Below are 9,083 nucleotides of genomic sequence, written 5' to 3'. Positions count from 1 at the left end.
AGGGAGCCTCTGTAAAGGAAGGATAAACACTGAACAATAAGTGAGCGTCTGTAAAGGAAGGATAAAGGGTATAGAATAAAGGCACCTCTCTCAAGGAAGGATAAACGGTGAAGTATAAGGGAGCGTCTGTAAAGGAGGGATTAATGGTGAAGAATAAGGGAGCGTCTTTGAAAGGAAGGATAAACAGTGAAGAATAAGGGGGCCTCTGTAAAGGTAGGATAAACGGTGAACAATCAGGGAGCCCTCTGTAAAGTGAGCAGAAATGGTGAAGAGTAACGGAGCATCTGTAAAGGAAGCATGAACAGTGAAGAATAAGGGAGCATCTGTAAAGGAAGGATAAACGGTGAAGAATATGGGAGCGTCTGTGAAGGAAGGATAAAAGGTAAAAAATAAGGGAGCATCTGTAAAGGAGGAAAAACAGTGAACAATAAGGGAGCGTCTGTAAAGGATGGATAAATGCAGAATAAGGGAGCGTTTGTGAAAGGAAGGATCAATGGTGAAAAATAACGGAGCCTCTGCAAAGGAAGGATAAACAGCGAAGTATAACGAAGCCTCAGAAATGGAAGGATCAACTGTGAACAATAAGGGAGCATATGGAAAAGGAATGATAAATGGTGAACAATAAGGGAGCGTCTGTAAAGGAAGGATAAACGGTGAAGAATAACGAAGCATCTGTAAAGGAAGGATAAACGTTGAACAATCAGGGAGCGTCTGTAAAGGAAGTATAAACATTGATGATTAAGAGGGCCTCTGTAAAGGAAGTATAAACGGTGAAGAATAAGGGAGCGTCTGCAAAGGAAAGATAAACAGTGAAGAATAAGGGAGCCTCTGCAATGGAAGGATAAATGGTGAAGAATAAGGGAGCGTCTGTAAAAGAAGGATAAACGGTGAAAAATGAGGGAGCCGCTGAAAAGGAAGGATAAACGGTGAAGAATGAGGGAGCATCTGTAAAGGAGGAAAAACAGTGAACAATAAGGGAGCGTCTGTAAAGGATGGATAAATGGTGAAGAATAAGGGAGCGTTTGTGAAAGGAAGGATCAATGGTGAAGAATAATGAAGCCTCTGAAATGGAAGGATAAAATGGTGAACAATAAGGGAGCATCTGTAAAGGAATGATAAATGGTGAACAATAAGGGAGCGTCTGTAAAGGAAGGATAAACAGCAAACAATAAGGGAGCGTCTGTAGAGGAAGGATAAATGGTGAAGAATAAGGGAGCATCTGTGAAAGGAAGGATAAACGGTGAAGAATAAGGGAACATCTGTAAAGGAAGGATAAACAGTGAAGAATAAGAGAGCGTCTGTAACGAAACGATAAATGGCGAAGAATAAGGGAGCGTCTTTAAAAGAAGGATAAACGGTGAGGAATAAGGGAGGCTCTTAAAAGGAAGGATAAATGGTGATCAATCAAGGAGCATCTGCAAAGGAAGGATAAACGGTGAAGAATAAGGGAGCATCTGTAAAGGAAGGATAAACGGTGAAGAATAAGGGAGCATCTGCAAAGGAAGGATAAACGGTGAAGAATAAGGGAGCATCTGTAAAGGAAGTATAATAGTTGATGATTAAGGGAGCTTCTGTAAAGGAAGGATAAACAGTGAAGAATAAAGAGCCTCTGTGAAGGAAGGATAAACAGTGAAGAATAACGGTGCATCTGTAAAGGAAGGATAAACAGTGAACAATAAGGGAGCGTCTGTAGAGGAAGGATAAATGGTGAAGAATAAGGGAACATCTGTAAAGGAAGGATAAACGGTGAAGAATAAGAGAGCGTCTGTAACGAAACGATAAATGGCGAAGAATAAGGGAGCGTCTTTAAAAGAAGGATAAACGGTGAGGAATAAGGGAGGCTCTTAAAAGGAAGGATAAATGGTGATCAATCAAGGAGCATCTGCAAAGGAAGGATAAACGGTGAAGAATAAGGGAGCATCTGCAAAGGAAGGATAAACGGTGAAGAATAAGGGAGCATCTGCAAAGGAAGGATAAACGGTGAAGAATAAGGGAGCATCTGTAAAGGAAGTATAATAGTTGATGATTAAGGGAGCGTCTGCAAAGGAAAGATAAACAGTGAAGAATAAGGGAGCCTCTGCAATGGAAGGATAAATGGTGAAGAATAAGGGAGCGTCTGTAAAAGAAGGATAAACGGTGAAAAATGAGGGAGCCGCTGAAAAGGAAGGATAAACGGTGAAGAATGAGGGAGCATCTGTAAAGGAGGAAAAACAGTGAACAATAAGGGAGCGTCTGTAAAGGATGGATAAATGGTGAAGAATAAGGAGCGTTTGTGAAAGGAAGGATCAATGGTGAAGAATAATGAAGCCTCTGAAATGGAAGGATAAAATGGTGAACAATAAGGGAGCATCTGTAAAGGAATGATAAATGGTGAACAATAAGGCAGCGTCTGTAAAGGAAGGATAAACAGCAAACAATAAGGGAGCGTCTGTAGAGGAAGGATAAATGGTGAAGAATAAGGGAGCATCTGTGAAAGGAAGGATAAACGGTGAAGAATAAGGGAACATCTGTAAAGGAAGGATAAACAGTGAAGAATAAGAGAGCGTCTGTAACGAAACGATAAATGGCGAAGAATAAGGGAGCGTCTTTAAAAGAAGGATAAACGGTGAGGAATAAGGGAGGCTCTTAAAAGGAAGGATAAATGGTGATCAATCAAGGAGCATCTGCAAAGGAAGGATAAACGGTGAAGAATAAGGGAGCATCTGCAAAGGAAGGATAAACGGTGAAGAATAAGGGAGCATCTGCAAAGGAAGGATAAACGGTGAAGAATAAGGGAGCATCTGTAAAGGAAGTATAATAGTTGATGATTAAGGGAGCGTCTGCAAAGGAAGGATAAACAGTGAAGAATAAGGGAGCCTCTGCAATGGAAGGATAAATGGTGAAGAATAAGGGAGCGTCTGTAAAAGAAGGATAAACGGTGAAAAATGAGGGAGCCGCTGAAAAGGAAGGATAAACGGTGAAGAATGAGGGAGCATCTGTAAAGGAGGAAAAACAGTGAACAATAAGGGAGCGTCTGTAAAGGATGGATAAATGGTGAAGAATAAGGAGCGTTTGTGAAAGGAAGGATCAATGGTGAAGAATAATGAAGCCTCTGAAATGGAAGGATAAAATGGTGAACAATAAGGGAGCATCTGTAAAGGAATGATAAATGGTGAACAATAAGGCAGCGTCTGTAAAGGAAGGATAAACAGCAAACAATAAGGGAGCGTCTGTAGAGGAAGGATAAATGGTGAAGAATAAGGGAGCATCTGTGAAAGGAAGGATAAACGGTGAAGAATAAGGGAACATCTGTAAAGGAAGGATAAACAGTGAAGAATAAGAGAGCGTCTGTAACGAAACGATAAATGGCGAAGAATAAGGGAGCGTCTTTAAAAGAAGGATAAACGGTGAGGAATAAGGGAGGCTCTTAAAAGGAAGGATAAATGGTGATCAATCAAGGAGCATCTGCAAAGGAAGGATAAACGGTGAAGAATAAGGGAGCATCTGCAAAGGAAGGATAAACGGTGAAGAATAAGGGAGCATCTGCAAAGGAAGGATAAACGGTGAAGAATAAGGGAGCATCTGCAAAGGAAGGATAAACGGTGAAGAATAAGGGAGCATCTGCAAAGGAAGGATAAACGGTGAAGAATAAGGGAGCATCTGCAAAGGAAGGATAAACGGTGAAGAATAAGGGAGCATCTGCAAAGGAAGGATAAACGGTGAAGTATAAGGCAGCATCTGTAAAGGAAGGATAAACGGTGAACAATCAGGGAGCGTCTGTAAAGGAAGTATAAACATTGATGATTAAGAGGGCCTCTGTAAAGGAAGTATAAACGGTGAAGAATAAGGGAGCGTCTGCAAAGGAAAGATAAACAGTGAAGAATAAGGTCGAGTCTGTAAAGGAAGGATAAACGGTGATGAATAAGGGAGCGTCTATAAAGGAAGGAAAAACGGTTTAGGATAATGGAGTGTCTGTAAAGGATAGATAAACTGTGAAGAATAATGTAGCGTCTGTAAAGGATGGATAAACGGTGAAGAATAAGGAAGTGCCTGTAAAGGTAGGATAAATAGTGAACAACAAGGGATCCTCTGTAAAGGAAGGATAAATGGTGAAGAATCAGGGAGCATCTGTAAAGTTTGGATAAACGGTGAAGAATAAGGGAGCCTCTGTAAAGGAAGGATAAAGGGTAAAGAATAAAGGCACCTCTCTCAAGGAAGGATAAACGGTGAAGAATAAGGGAGCATCTGAAAGGAAGGGTAAATGGTGAAGAATAAGGGAGCATCTGCAAAGGAAGGATAAACGGTGAAGCATAATGCAGCATCTGAAAAGGAAGGATAAACGGTGAACAATAAGGGAGCATCTGTAAAGGAAGGATAAACGTTGAAGTATAATGGAGCATCTGAAATGGAACTATAAATGATGAAGAATAACGGAGCGTCTGTGAAGAAAGGAGAAACTGTGAACAATAAGGGAGCATCTGTAAAGGAAGGATGAACAGTGAAGAATAACGGAGCATCTGCAAAGGAAGGAGAAACAGTGAACAATAAGGGAGCGTCTGTAAAGGAAGGATGAACAGTGAAGAATAACGGAGCATCTGTAATGGAAGGATAAACAGTGAATAATAAGGGAGCATCGGTAAAGGAAAGAGAAACAGTGAACAATAAGGGAGCGTCAGTAAATTAAGGATAAGCAGTGAACAACAAGGGAGCCTCTGTGAAGGAAGGCAAAACGGTGAAGAATAAGGGAGCATCTGTAAAGAAAGGACAAAACAGTGAAGAATATGGGAACATCTGAAAAGGAAGGATAAACGGTGAAGAATATGGGCGGATCTGTAAAGGAAAGATAAACGATGAAGAATAAGGGAGCGTCTGTAAAGGAAGGGAAAACGTTGACCAATAAGGAAGCGTCTGTAAAGGAAAGATATTTACAGAAAAACGGTCAAGAATAATGTAGTGTCTGTAAAGGATGGATAAACGATGAAGAATAAGGAAGTGCCTGTAAAGGATGGATAAATAGTGAACAACAAGGGAGCCGATGTGAAGGAAGGATAAATGGTGAAGAATCAGGGAGCCTCTGTAAAGGAAGGATAAACGGTGAACAATAAGTGAGCGTCTGTAAAGGAAGGATAAAGGGTATAGAATAAAGGCACCTCTCTCAAGGAAGGATAAACGGTGAAGTATAAGGGAGCATCTGTAATGGAGGATAAACAGAGAACAATAAGGGAGCGTCTGTAAAGGAGGGATTAATGGTGAAGAATAAGGGAGCGTCTTTGAAAGGAAGGATAAACGGTGAACAATAAGGGAGCCCTCTGTAAAGTGAGCAGAAATGGTGAAGAGTAACGGAGCATCTGTAAAGGAAGCATGAACAGTGAAGAATAAGGGAGCATCTGTAAAGGAAGGATAAACGGTGAAGAATATGGGAGCGTCTGTAAAGGAAGGATAAACGGTGAAGAATATGGGAGCGTCTGTAAAGGAAGGATAAACGGTGAAGAATATGGGAGCATCTGTGAAGGAAGGATAAACGGTGAAGAATATGGGAGCGTCTGTGAAGGAAGGATAAACGGTGAAGAATATGGGAGCGTCTGTGAAGGAGGAAAAACAGTGACAATAAGGGAGCGTCTGTAAAGGATGGATAAATGCAGAATAAGGGAGCGTTTGTGAAAGGAAGGATCAATGGTGAAAAATAACGGAGCCTCTGCAAAGGAAGGATAAACAGCGAAGTATAACGAAGCCTCAGAAATGGAAGGATCAACTGTGAACAATAAGGGAGCATATGGAAAAGGAATGATAAATGGTGAACAATAAGGGAGCGTCTGTAAAGGAAGGATAAACGGTGAAGAATAACGAAGCATCTGTAAAGGAAGGATAAACGTTGAACAATCAGGGAGCGTCTGTAAAGGAAGTATAAACATTGATGATTAAGAGGGCCTCTGTAAAGGAAGTATAAACGGTGAAGAATAAGGGAGCGTCTGCAAAGGAAAGATAAACAGTGAAGAATAAGGGAGCCTCTGCAATGGAAGGATAAACGGTGAAGAATAAGGGAGCGTCTGTAAAAGAAGGATAAACGGTGAAAAATGAGGGAGCCGCTGAAAAGGAAGGATAAACGGTGAAGAATGAGGGAGCATCTGTAAAGGAGGAAAAACAGTGAACAATAAGGGAGCGTCTGTAAAGGATGGATAAATGGTGAAGAATAAGGGAGCGTTTGTGAAAGGAAGGATCAATGGTGAAGAATAATGAAGCCTCTGAAATGGAAGGATAAAATGGTGAACAATAAGGGAGCATCTGTAAAGGAAGGATAAACAGCAAACAATAAGGGAGCGTCTGTAGAGGAAGGATAAATGGTGAAGAATAAGGGAGCATCTGTGAAAGGAAGGATAAACGGTGAAGAATAAGGGAACATCTGTAAAGGAAGGATAAACAGTGAAGAATAAGAGAGCGTCTGTAACGAAACGATAAATGGCAAAGAATAAGGGAGCGTCTTTAAAAGAAGGATAAACGGTGAGGAATAAGGGAGGCTCTTAAAAGGAAGGATAAATGGTGATCAATCAAGGAGCATCTGCAAAGGAAGGATAAACGGTGAAGAATAAGGGAGCATCTGCAAAGGAAGGATAAACGGTGAAGAATAAGGGAGCATCTGTAAAGGAAGGATAAACGGTGAAGAATAAGGGAGCATCTGTAAAGGAAGTATAATAGTTGATGATTAAGGGAGCTTCTGTAAAGGAAGGATAAACAGTGAAGAATAAGGAGCCTCTGTGAAGGAAGGAGAAACAGTGAAGAATAACGGTGCATCTGTAAAGGAAGGATAAACAGTGAACAATAAGGGAGCGTCTGTAGAGGAAGGGTAAACGGTGAGGATTAGCACTGAAGAATAAGAGAGCCTCTTTAAAGGAAGGAAAAACGGGGATGAATAAGGGAGCATCTGCAAAGGAAGGATAAACGGTGAAGAATAAGGGAGCGCCTGTAAAGGAAGGATAAACGGTGAAGAATGAGGGAGCGTCTGTAAAGGATGGATAAACGGTGAAGAATAAGAGAGGCTCTGTCAAGGAAGGAGAAACAGTGAAGAATAAGGAAGCGTCTGTAAATGCAGACACTCCCTGACACATCTCCATTCCTCCTTCCTTCACAGACACTCCCTGACCCGTCGCCATTACTCCTTGTTTCAAAGACTCTCCCTGACCCGTCGCCATTACTCCTTCGTTCACAGACGCTCCCTGACCAGTCTCCTTTGCTCCATCATCGACAGACACTCCCTGACCAGTCCCCATTATTCCTCCCTTCACTGTTACTCCCTGACCCATCTACTTTGCTCCTTCCTTCACAGACGCTCCCTGACCCGCCTACTTTGCTCCTTCCTGAACAAACGCTCCCTGTCCCGTACTCATTATTCCTTCCTTCACAGACACTCCTTGACCCGTCTCCTTTCCTCCTTTATCGATAGAAACTGCCTGACCAGTCCCCATTATTCCTAACATCACAGACACTCCCTGACCCGCCTACTTTGCTCCTTCCTTCACAAATGGTCCCTGACCCGTCTCCATTGCTCCTTCCTTCACAGACACTCGCTGACCAGTCCCCATTATTCCTCCCTTCACTGTTACTCCCTGACAAATCTCCTTTGCTCCTTCCTTAACAAAGGCTCCCTGACCCGTCCCCATTATTCCTTCCTTCACCGACCCACCCTGAACCATCACCATCACGCCTCCATTTGCAAAAACTCGCTGACCGGTCGACATTTCTCCTTCCATCACAGACGCTCCCTGATCCGTCCCCATTAATCCTTCCATCACAGATGCTCCCTGACCCGTCTCCATTGCTCCTTCATTGACAAACGCTCCCTGACCCGTCCCCATTACTCCTTCCTTCTCAGACGCTCCCTGAACAGTCTCCATCACTCCTCCATTTACAGACAATCCCTGACCCGTCCCCATTACTCCTTCCTTCACAGACGCTTCCAAAACCATCTCCATCAATCCTCCATTTGCAGAAACTCTCTGACCCGTCTACATTTCTAATTCTTTCAAAGACGCTCCCTGACACGTCCCCATTAATCCTTCCTTCACAAATGCTCCCTGACCCGTCTCCGTTGCTGCTTCATTAACAGACACTCCCTGAACCTGCACCTTTCCTCCTTCCTTCACAGACACTCCCTGACCCATCTCCTTTGCTCCGTCCTTAACAAACGCTCCCTGACCCGTCCCCATTATTCTTTCCTTCACAGACACTCCCAGACCCGTCTCCATTAATCCTTCGTTCACAGACGCTCCCTGACCCGTCTCCATTGTTCCTTTATTGACAGACACTCCCTGACCAGTCCCCATTATTCCTCACTTCACTGTTACTCTCTGACCATCTACTTTGCTGCTTCCTCAACAAACGCTCCCTGACCCGTCCCCATTAATCCTTCCTTCACAGCCGCTCCCTGAACAGTCTCCATCACTCCTCCATTGACAGACACTCCCTGACCCGTCTCTATTGCTTCTTCCTTCACAGACGCTCCCTGACCCGTCCCCATTATTCCTTCCTTCACAGACCCTCCCTGAACCATCACCATCACGCCTCCATTTGCATAAACTCCCTGACCGTTCGACATTTCTCCTTCCTTCATAGACACTCCCTCACCCGTCCCCATTTCTCCTTCCTTCACAGACACTCCCTGACCCGTCCCCTTTACTCCTTGTTTCACAGACTCTACCTGACCCGTCGCCATTACTCCTTCCTTAACAGACACTCTCTGACCAGTCTCCTTTGCGCCTTCATCGACAGACACTCCCTGACCCGTCTCCATTGCTCATTTATTGACAGACACTCCCTGACCCGTCTCCATTGCTCATTTATTGACAGACACTCCCTGACCCGTCCCCTTTACTCCTTCCTTCACAGATGCTCCCTGACCCGACTCCATTTCTCCTTCATTGACAGACACTCCCTGAGTCGTCTCCTTTGCTCCATCCTTAAGGAACGCTCATGGACCCGTCCCCACTATTCCTTCCTTCACAGACACTCACTGAAGCGTCTCCATCATGCCTCCATTTGCAGACTCTCCCTGACCCATCTCCATTGCTCCTTCCTTCACAGATGCTCCCTGACCCGTCTCCATTGCTCCT

Source organism: Heptranchias perlo, unplaced genomic scaffold (genome assembly GCF_035084215.1).
Source record: "Heptranchias perlo isolate sHepPer1 unplaced genomic scaffold, sHepPer1.hap1 HAP1_SCAFFOLD_250, whole genome shotgun sequence".
Classification (NCBI taxonomy): domain Eukaryota; kingdom Metazoa; phylum Chordata; class Chondrichthyes; order Hexanchiformes; family Hexanchidae; genus Heptranchias; species Heptranchias perlo.
The sequence above is the reverse complement of the archived record's forward strand: the minus strand, read 5'-3'. Positions refer to the sequence as shown.